This window comes from Sus scrofa, chromosome 7, assembly GCF_054392235.1.
Source record: "Sus scrofa isolate SSC_HxYL_T2T_F1_AM1 chromosome 7, Sscrofa_HxYL_maternal_Yorkshire_Landrace_v2.0, whole genome shotgun sequence".
Taxonomy (NCBI): Eukaryota; Metazoa; Chordata; class Mammalia; order Artiodactyla; family Suidae; genus Sus; species Sus scrofa.
Window position 1 is genome coordinate 64,287,276 of NC_139389.1, and position 10,588 is coordinate 64,297,863.

The 10,588-nt window shown below is 48.3% G+C and overlaps 1 long non-coding RNA gene across 1 annotated transcript; it reads right to left on the reverse strand.

The window, feature by feature from the left end:
* Positions 1-250: 250 nt before the first annotated feature.
* Positions 251-8,517, reverse strand: LOC146401631 (uncharacterized). The gene is made up of 2 exons (XR_014810508.1): positions 8,418-8,517; positions 251-3,583 (listed from the first exon to the last, which is right to left on the reverse strand). It is a non-coding gene; the product is annotated as an uncharacterized LOC146401631 (long non-coding RNA).
* Between the last annotated feature and the right edge of the window lie 2,071 nt (positions 8,518-10,588).

A 10,588-nucleotide genomic window follows, 5' to 3' on the forward strand; every position in this document is an offset into this window, starting at 1 on the left:
TTGCCACCAGGAAGTGACACTCTCTCTCAGAATATAAGGACAGGCTCACCGTGGCTGCCCTGTACAAATGGCATGAGGTGTCTCTGGACGTCTTTCCACCACGTAAGTTTCCAAGAAGAAGTCAGCTCTCTGCAACTGGGAGAAGGACCCTCACCAGATACAGAATCAGGTAGCCCCTTGTTCTGGGACTCCCCATGTTGTGGAAACCGCAAAAACTGTGGCAACGGAGGAGACAAACAGCACTCGGAGATATGGAAAAGCAAGGTTTATTCAGCACCGGTGTGGGCTCAGAGGAGTCACCTCCAGAGTCTGAGCACCAGGTCTTTGTTCTCAGTAACTTTTATACACTACAAGGTCTTGAGTTTCCCATGTAAGCATCCCGGACCTCCCCCATCCCCAAGCAGACAGTGTTCCTCCCTAAGAAACTGAGCAAGCAAGGTTACAGAAGCAGAACTGATAAGCAATGCTAGGTACCTAATTAGCAGGGCTGCTGGCTTGGACAGAGAGCACACAATTGTTACATTATTACAAGAAGGGTGGCATAGTGATGAGCACAGCTGGAAAGGCTTGCAGCTGCCTTCTTAGCCAAGGTGGGGTTGTTCTTTAGTTAAAACTTCATTTCATTCCCCCCTTTGATGTTCAGGGTGCATCTGCACCCTTTACAAATCATCATCAGTCATAACCCTTTGGTAGCCTCTAATAAGTAGCAGGTGGGAGGCTGTTTTTTTTTTTAACCATGGCTTTTATAAAACCTTTTATAATATTTATCAGGAGAGGTATAAGGCAGGGAACAAGTAGGCACCCTGTGAGTATAACCATGACTATTTTGACCATTGTCTTAATTCCTCCCAACCAAGAGAACCATTTACCAAAGAGACTGTCTGCATCCCATCCTTTCCAAGTTTGTACAGGTACATGGGCTAGTTTAGTCATGCGGTCAGCAATTTTTTTTTACCACCTTTTCGGTGTCATCTATTTGTAGACAGCAATTACTTAAGTTAAATTTTTCACAAACCCCTCTTTCAGAAGTAAGTAAATAATCCAAGGCCAAACGATTTTGGTAGGTTGCACTGCGCATTTTAGTTTGTTGTTGGGCCAATATAGTCAAGGCCCTTGCAGTGTCATTTGTTATAAGTTTCAAAACCGCCTGTAGTCTGATGATGTGGTTCAGCATATAGATAGGGGTGTGATATCTCCAAGAGCCATCCTCTGCCCAGGTGGCAGGTCCATAATATTGAATTATCCATTCTGGGGGCCATTCATTATCTTTTCACTCTCCAATTTGGAGAGTCCTCCGGTCTCTCTGTGCACCCTGTGCCCTATATATAGGAACTCCCAGTTGTTCTCCTAGTGACAGTGGGAGCAGGAAGAAGGAAGGTCTGATTGTTCCCAGTACACATGCCCCAGCCCAATTTGGGAGGGAGTATGGAATAGGCCATTTTTTCACAAATCCAATATAATCCCTTTGGTGCCCGTCACTGGATATTAGTACTGATATCTTCCCATGCTTGTCGAAGGAGGGAAAAGTTAGACAAGGGATTAGGCTTGGGCTCTGAGCGATTGGAGGATGACCACCATTGAGTCTTTTGGGCAGTCAGATTATAATACCTCAGGCCTAAACATGTTAAGTTTCTTACCGAAACATTAAACCGTCCTCCCTGCCTCGCAAGACAATTTCTCCCTATAATAGCAGTTTTGAGGAGCCATACCCCATTGGTGAGTTGGGGGTATGTAGTCTCATTATGAGGCTCTAATGGGTCCAGTTCTCTGGCTTGTCAAGGCCAGTGGTCTCCTGTGTTTGTTTCCCCGCATACATAACAAGAGGAGACCTTGAGAGTTGTGCAATAGTTTCTGCCAGGGCTAAGAACAAGTTCTTAGTTGTGGCCGGAATGGGAGGTGGGGTATTTTTTATCTTTTTATAAAAGGAATGAAAGATGCTGTGAGAGGCAGCTTGGAGCACAAACGTGATTCTCTGGAAATGTAACACAGCTCCAGGGTCAAGGCCTCTTCCGTCAATGCGAATGCTTATTTTGAAACTCTCCTTCCATTTGGGCTCACTGGAATTGAAAATAGTGAAATTAACTGGATTACAAGTTTTAGTCTGGCAGTCTGGACGGGCTGTACCCTTTTGAAGGACAGCTGTTTTGTCTCCCTTATTCCAGGTTGCCCAGGCCACACAGCTCCAGTAAGTGTATTCCAGGCAATCATTCCAGGTGGTCCCCCAGCACATATATTTATGTTGGAGTCTATATTTTCTTTCTCATTATGGGCTTCCACATGGTCTAGTTGAAGTCCATGACCCATTTATAGCTTCACAGGCATTGAAAAGTATTGACACTGGCAACTTGGGGTTGGTAATTTGGGTCCGATTAATTAGCTGCCCTGATTTATGAGAAGGCCGGACTTCTAACCATTTTTCAGTTGGTGAGTATCGTGGATCAAAGCAAGTATATTGGTCCCCCTGCTGACAGATAGAATAAGTGGTCTTGTTGTGAGTACAACTTCCATGAATTTCTCCGGAACAGGAGAAATGAGTGGAGTAAAGCAAAGTCCATGTAACCCCTTGATCTGATCGGGTCACTCGAATGCACGGGTCACATGAGGACATGGATCCTGACAGAACCAAAGGGGACCAGATTAACAGCAACAGGCAGCAAACATACATGTTGATCATAAGATAACAGTATATGACAGTTAGAGAGTCTCTTGTGGAAGGGAGGTAAGGCAGTTTATTTTACCAGGCTGCTGATTCCTCAAGCTTCAGCCATGCATTGACTGACCAGCTTCCGGTGTGGTCAGAGCAGGGCTTTGAGATTGTCGTCTCCTCACCTGATCGTCGTCAGGTGAAGAGGTCTCTCTGGATCGAGGGCAGTCTCTCACTCTCCAAGGTCGTCAGCTGGGCCAGCCGGTTTTACTCTGGAATGATGGATCCAAGCATCTATTCCTGTTACTTTAAGAGCAGTGGGGGTGGTTAGAATTATAGTATAGGGGCCCTTCCATACCGGTCTCAAAGGCTCCTTTTTCCCGTCCTTTATCCACACCTGGTCCCCCGGCTTGTGGGGGTGTACTGTTTAACCTAAGGACACAGGTATTCTGTCTGTGACCCATCTATGTATCCGAGAAATAGTGAGCCCCAGTCCTTGTAATTGTTTGTGTAATTCCCAGTCTCCCAACTCCCTGGTGTTTTCTTTTAAACTGATTAGTGGAGGTGGCCTTCCATATAAGATTTCAAATGGCGAGAATCCTATTCCCACTCGGGGTGAGCATTTTACTTTTAAGAGGGCCACCGGCAACATGTCTATCCAGGGCAAGCCAGTTTCCTGACATAACTTTGTCAGGGTCTGTTTAAGGGTTCAGTTCATGTGTTCTACTTTTCCTGAACTTTGAGGGCGATACGCAGAATGTAGTTTCCATCGGATCTGTAAAGCTTTTGCCACCTGTTGTACTATTTCGGCCACAAATGCCGGTCCATTATCTGACCCGATGGTCAGAGGCATTCCATATCTGGGAATAATGTCTCTCAGGAGTGCCTTGGTTACTTCCCTTGTCTTTTCAGTTTGGGTAGGGAAGGCCTCTATCCATCCTGAAAATGTACAGATAAAAACTAGTAAATATTTGTCCCCCTTACTAGGGGTGACCTCAGTAAAGTCCACTTCCATATCCTCAAATGGGGACAGTCCGCAGTGCTGCGTCCCAGCTGGTCTGTGGGGCCCCTGGCGGGCATTATTCTGTAAACAGGTTATGCATCTTTGGGAGACAGAGGAGCAGAGTGCAGGAAGACGAGCAATGAGATAGTACCGGCCCAGTAGGGTCTCTAAGGCAGTTTTGCCCATGTGGGTTAGCTCATGTTCTTGGCGGACTAGTTTGTAGGCCAGCTGTTCTGGAATGTAAACTCGGTGGTCCCGTGTGACCCACCACCCCATTTGAGTTTTAGTTCCTCCTTCCTCCCTTACCCATTTTTCTTCCTCTGGAGAATATTTGGGGACAGCTGGCACTTCTGGGGCCCGCAAGACCTTAGGTTTGTCTGGCTGTTGTCCCCGAGCTGCCTGTCTGGCAGCTGCATCAGCACTACGGTTTTCTTTTGTCACTGGGTCGTCTCCCTTTTGGTGGCCTTTACAGTGGATAACTGCAACTTCTTTAGGTTCTCATACTGCCTCTAGGAGTTTTAAGATTTCAGCCTGGTTTTTAATTTTTTTTCCTTCAGCAGTGAGGAGCCCTCTTTCTTTATATAAGGCTCCATGGACATGTAAAGTTGTAAAGGCATATCGTGAGTCGGTATAGATATTAACTCGCTGGTCTTGGCTGAGTTCCAGTGCTCTGATTAAGGCCCATAATTCTGTTCTTTGTGCTGACCTGCCTTGAGGAAGCACCTCTGCTTTTATCATTTTTAAATCAGATACCACAGCATATCCTGCCATCCTTTTTCCATCCTCCATAAAGCTGTTGCCATCAGTATATAAAACCAGGTCAGGATTTTGGAGTGGTTTATCAGTCAAGTCAGGCCTGCTGGAAAACACCTCATCTAGTACCTCCAGGCAGTTATGGTCTGGGGGCCCCGCTTCATCTGGCAGAAAAGTAGCTGGGTTCAGAGTTCGTACAACCTCCAGTTTTACCCGTGGATTTTCACATAGTAACCCTTGATATTGAGTCATTCGTGCATGTGTGAGCCAATGGTGGCCCCTGGTATCCATTAGGGTTACAACTGAGTGTGGGACTTTAACATTGAGATTTTGTCCCAGGGTCAACTTGTCAGCCTCTCTTACCAACAAGGTGGTAGCTGCCAGCGCTCGGAGGCAGGGAGGCCATCCAGCAGCAACTAAGTCAATTTGTTTAGACAGATATGGCACTGGCCTCTGCCAAGGCCCAAATTCTTGAGTTAAGACTCCCAAAGCCATCCCATTTTTTTCATGAACAAAAAGGCTAAATTCTCTGGTTATATCAGGAAGTCCCAAGGCTGGAGCCTCAGTGAGTTTAGTTTTGATTGTCTGAAACGCTGTCTCCTGGCTTGGTCCCCATTTAAGGGGAGCCTTTTCTTCCCCTTTTAGAGCCTCATACAGAGGCCTGGCCAGGTCTGAAAACCCGGGGATCCATATCCGGCAGAATCCTGCTGCCCCTAGGAACTCACGAACCATTGGGGGGGTAGGGACAGGAATGGCACAAACTGCCTGCTTTCTTTCAGTCCCCAGCATTCGTTGGCCCTGCATGATGTTGAAGCCCAGATACTTGTTTTTTGCAGATTTGTGCCCTTTTTTTTGATACCTGATACCCTGCCTCCATCAGTAGAGGAAGGAGAGCTCTTGTTCCCTCTAGGCACTGCACCTCCGTGGTGCCAGCTAGTAAGAGGTCGTCAACATACTGTAGCAAAACACAGCCCAGTTTTTGTCCAGGAAATTCAGCCAGGTCAGCAGCTAAGGCGCCGCTAAAAAGAGTGGGAGAGTTTTTGAACCCTTGTGGGAGTCTAGTCCAGGTGAGCTGTTCCTTTGTCCCTGTATGTGGATTTTCCCATTCAAAAGCAAACAAGGGCTGACTGGCAGGTGCCACCCGGAGGCAGAAAAAAGCGTCTTTTAAGTCCAGGCAAGTAAACCACTCAGCAGTGGAGGGGATCAGCCCTAGCAGGGTATATGGGTTAGGGACGGACGGGTGTAATGTGACTGTTGTTTTATTTATGGCTCTCAAGTCCTGTACAGGGCGGTAGTCCTGTGTTCCTGGTTTTTTCACGGGCAGTAAAGGGGTGTTCCAAGGGGACTGACATTTTATTAACAGTCCGTGCTGAAGCAGCCTATCCAGGTGAACCTGGATTCCCAGTCGAGTTTCTCTGGGAATTGAGTATTTCCGTAGCTTTACTGATTGAGCTCCGGGTTTTAGATCAATTAAGACAGGAGCGTGGCGTTTTGTCAGTCCTGGTGGGTTTCCTTCAGCCCAAACCAATGGGTATTTAGTCTCTAGTTCTGGGGGAATGGTCCCCATTTCTGAAGGGGGAGAGTACAAGGGCCATTTTTCTTCCCTTTTTACAGTAAGAGCCATGATTAAAGGAGAGGGGGGTTCTGTCAATTTAAGTTGGGCCGATCCGTCAGTAGAAAAGGAAATTTGTGTCCCCATTTTAGTCAGCAGGTCTCTTCCCATCAGGGGGACTGGGCAGTCAGGCAGGTAAAGAAATTCATGTATTACTTTATGGCCTCCTAACCGACATTGTTGAGGACCGCAGAAGGGCCTGTGGGTTTGGTTACCTGTGGCCCCAACAATGGTGGTTTCTTTCCCGGAGAGGGGAGCCACAGGTTGTGTAACCACAGAAAGTTTGGCACCTGTGTCAACCATAAAGTCTATGGGGTGGCCCCCTACTTGAATTCTGACCATAGGCTCTCGGGGGCCCAGTTGGAGAGAGCCTGGTCCCCCCTAATCAGACTCAGCTAGGCCGATCAGGTTGGTGCTGGCTGGCTCAGATCGGTACTGGCTATGTGGGGCCTTGGTCTTTTTCTCAGGACGGTTGGGGCATTCATTTTTCCAATGTCCCTTTTTTTTGCAGTAAGCACATTGGTCATGTTCCAGGGAACTCCTTTTCCCTGGCCTTGTGCCTTGTCCCCTATGGGGTGGTCCCACTGGGGGCACCGGTTTTGACAGGGCGGCTGCCAGAAGAGTCACTTTTTGTTTCATTCTCTTTTCTGCATCACGGTGGGCCACCTGGTTTCGGTTAATAAAAACCTTGTGGGCTATTTTCAACAGTTTAGTGGCATTCTCTCCTGCAAAGCCTTTTAATATCTGTAGCTTTTTATAGATATCTGATTGGGCTTGTCCCACAAAGGCAGCATTTATCATCTGTTGGTTCTCAGGGGCCTCGGGATCAAAAGGGGTGTAGGTGCGGAAAGCCTCACATAGTCTCTCATAGAATTTGGCTGGGCTTTCATTTGGCTCTTGTAGTATCTCACTGATCTTAGTTATATTAGTGGGCTTTTTAGCCCCAGCTTTTGCCCCCTGTAGGAAGGCCTGCCAGTACCTCTCTAGGTTACATTTCCCTTTCTCAGTGTCATAGTCCCAGTGGGGGTTTTCTTCTAGGAAGGCTTCCCTCACCCAGTTTGCCAAGTCTGCTCGACCCCCCGCATTGGCCTGAAGCCATTTTTGGGCTTCTGTTACAATTCGCCAGCGCTCTTCAGTGTCAAATAGAGTAAAAAGGAGTTGCCGGCAGTCTATCCAGGTGGGACAGTGTGTCTGGAAAATGAATTCTAAGAGATCAATCAGCGCCTGAGGCTTTTCAGAAAATGAGGGAGTATGGTGTTTCCAGTTGAGGAGATCGGCAGTGGAAAAGGGCTGGTAATAATAAAAACGTACCCCCTCTTTTATGGTCCCGTCGGGGGCAACTTGCTGTGGTCCCCGTGTCTCCCTTAAGGGCATTTGTAATGCTGGAGTGGCTGCTCCCTGAGCTGAACGGAGACGCCTGCTCATAGGTTCTGGAGAATCTGGCTGCGGGGGTGATATCATCTTGGGAACTTCAGAAGCAGAAGGAGGAGGAGAAACAGAAGGCGGTGGGCTATCAGGCATCTGGGGACCTTCGGCTCCTGGAGGTGGGGCCGGCAGCACATAAGGTGGTGGCATAGGGGGCGAGTCATCAGGTTCCCCTTGATAAATAGGTGGCACCTTTTTTTGAGACAAGGTTTTTTTTCTTGGACTGGGCTACTAGCACCCTACACTGTCCCTGGTCTGTGGTGTAGAACCGAACCCATGGGGGCCTCAAATAGGCAATTTCTAACCATTGATCAATATATGGAAATTGGTCTGGGTGTCCAGGGTCTCCTGTTATAACATTAAATACTGCTGTAACTGTGAACACATCTAAGGTCCCTTCTGGAGGCCAGCCAGCACCAAAAGAGGGCCACTCTAGGGTACAGAGGGTACACAGTTTTCCAGGACTCAGCTTAACACCATAATCTCTAGAAAATCCTTTCTTAAAATTCTTAACCATACACTCTAAGACAGTGGGCTTGGAAGCTGATTTACCCATTGTGTAAAGTCCCACCCTGTGCCGGTGACGCAAGGCAAACAGTGAGGGCAAGGCCTCAGGTAACAATCGCTTCGTCTGCCTGACCGCTCCCCTGGAGGAGATATTTCAGGTGCCTCTTAGCATAGATGGGACTGTATAAACCCCAACGTCAGGATCCCCCCGAAGAGGGCCACCATAAGCCGTATGAGGTCGCCACGGAACTGCAGGTTAGGACTCACTCTGGCGCTGTAGTCCAAGGACTGTGGAGCACGGGCTCTCGTTCTCTCCAGTCACTCACACACACACACACCAGAATTGACAAGCCTCCCGATCCCAAGGGAGCAAACCCTGACCTGAGTGACCCTTTGGTCACTGAGAGGTGATCAGTCTCTCCTTCCACCGTATGGTGGGTCCTGACTTGGGCAGATGTCCCCGGGGCACTCACCAGTCTGACGTCCTGTCCAGGAACTTGTTTCCACTCTCCTGAGTCCGTTCGGGAAGCGGTGTGGGCCAAGGCCAGCACGGCCCGAGTGAGGGTCTGGATCCGGCAAAAATGACCGGTGCGTGCTATCCACCTGTCACCGGGCCGGCGACCGTGGCCTCCCCCGGTTCCTCGACAACGGTGGCACAAGAGGCCAGCTCGGTTGTCAGCTTCCCGGCCAATGCACCAAAATGTTGTAGAAACCGCAAAAACTGTGGCAACGGAAGGAGACAAACAGCACTCAGAGATATGGAAAAGCAAGGTTTATTCAGCACCGGTGTGGGCTCAGAGGAGTCACCTCCAGAGTCTGAGCACCAGGTCTTTGTTCTCAGTAACTTTTATACACTACAAGGTCTTGATTTTCCCATGTAAGCATCCCGGACCTCCCCCACCCCCAAGCAGACAGTGTTCCTCCCTAAGAAACTGAGCAAGCAAGGTTACAGAAGCAGAACTGATAAGCAATGCTGGGTACCTGATTAGCAGGGCTGCTGGCTTGGACAGAGAGCACACAGTTGTTACATTATTACAAGAAGGGTGGCATAGTGATGAGCACAGCTGGAAAGGCTTGCAGCTGCCTTCTTAGCCAAGGGGGGGTTGTTCTTTAGTTAAAACTCCATTTCACCCAGTCTCCAGAATTGTTTTTTAGAGCCACAGTCATGGCATATGGAAGTTCCCCGGCTAGGGGGGTCCAATCAGAGCTGCAGCTGCCAGCCTACACCACAGCCACAACAAAGCAGGATACAAGCCCCATCTGCGACCTACACCACAGCTCACAGCAACAGCGAATCCTTAACCCACTGAGCGAGGTCAGGGATCAAACCACATCCTCATAGATACTAATAGGGTTCATTACCACTGAGCCATTATGGGAACTCTTTTTTTTTTTTTTTTTTTAATGGCTTCACCCGTGGCATGTGGAAGTTCCTAGGCCAGGGACTGAATCCAAATTGCAGCTGCAACCTATCCAGAGCTGGGGCAATGTCGGATCCTTTAACCCACTGTGCCAGGCTGGGGATTGAACCCACACCCCTGTAGAAACCCGACCCGCTGTGGTCAGATTCTTAACCCGCTGCATCACAGTGGGAACTCCATCCTCTCATTTCATTACATAAAAATATGTCCTTGGAACCAGCCTCCCGGACTCAGTGTAGATGCAGAAATTCAAGATAAGCATTAGCCCTTTTCTTTTGAACCAGATTTACCTCTTCAGTCATATAGACCTGAGTTTCATTAGGAGGTCATTAGGTTTCCTCTCTGATCTATTGGCAGTGGTTACACAGGTGGCTCACCTGGAAGGAGTTCTGTGCTCAATTAGTCAGGTCTGCCAAGGGCAAGGCAGCTGGAGAGTTAAGACCTAAGCTAAATATTTGCCCAAGCTGGTAAGAGGTGGAGTAGATGGTAGATGTTGGGATTAGCTTTGCAGAAAAGCTTAGAAAGGAAGGGGATTAAAGATTCTACAGAAGGCTTTGCAGTCTCCATGCCGAGGATGAGTCGAGAGTGGTATGGATGCTGACTGAGAACGCCTGTGTATTTGGGGGCCCATCAAGGCAGGGGTATCCAGGGGAAGAAGCACCAACTGCAGCTCTTAGAATTTGGACATCCCACGCCCCGTCCACACCCCCACCCCTACTGAATCCCAGGTACAGGGAGCAGGGCAATTACCAAGATTCTTGTGCAAGGCTTCCATTTGGCACCCAGGCCTGAAGAGATCAGGGAGGCCAAGGGTGTGTTGAAATAGCCTGGCAGGAGGAATGCAGAGCTTGTCTTCCTGCCAGAGGCAGGCACAGGATGTACCAAATACAGCCTGGTCTTTTGCTCTAGGTACACATGGATCTAGATTCTGTGTGGCCTGAAGCTTACACTGTTGGGTTGGCTGGACAGGGAATCCTTTTTAAGAAAATAAGGCAAAAAAAAAAGACAAAAAAAAAAAAAAAAAAGAAAATAAGGCAAACTTAGGTAGACCTTGGAAGGGAGCCTGAAGTGAGTGAGGGACCCTGAAGCTGAAGCTTCAGAAAGGGGTATGTGGGGAGAAGAAAAGAAAATGGGATAAGGGAATACAGCATAAAGGAAGGAGTCTATTCTAAACTGGAGCAGTCAGGGGAAGGTTGACTTTTTTTTTTCTTTTTTGTCTTTTT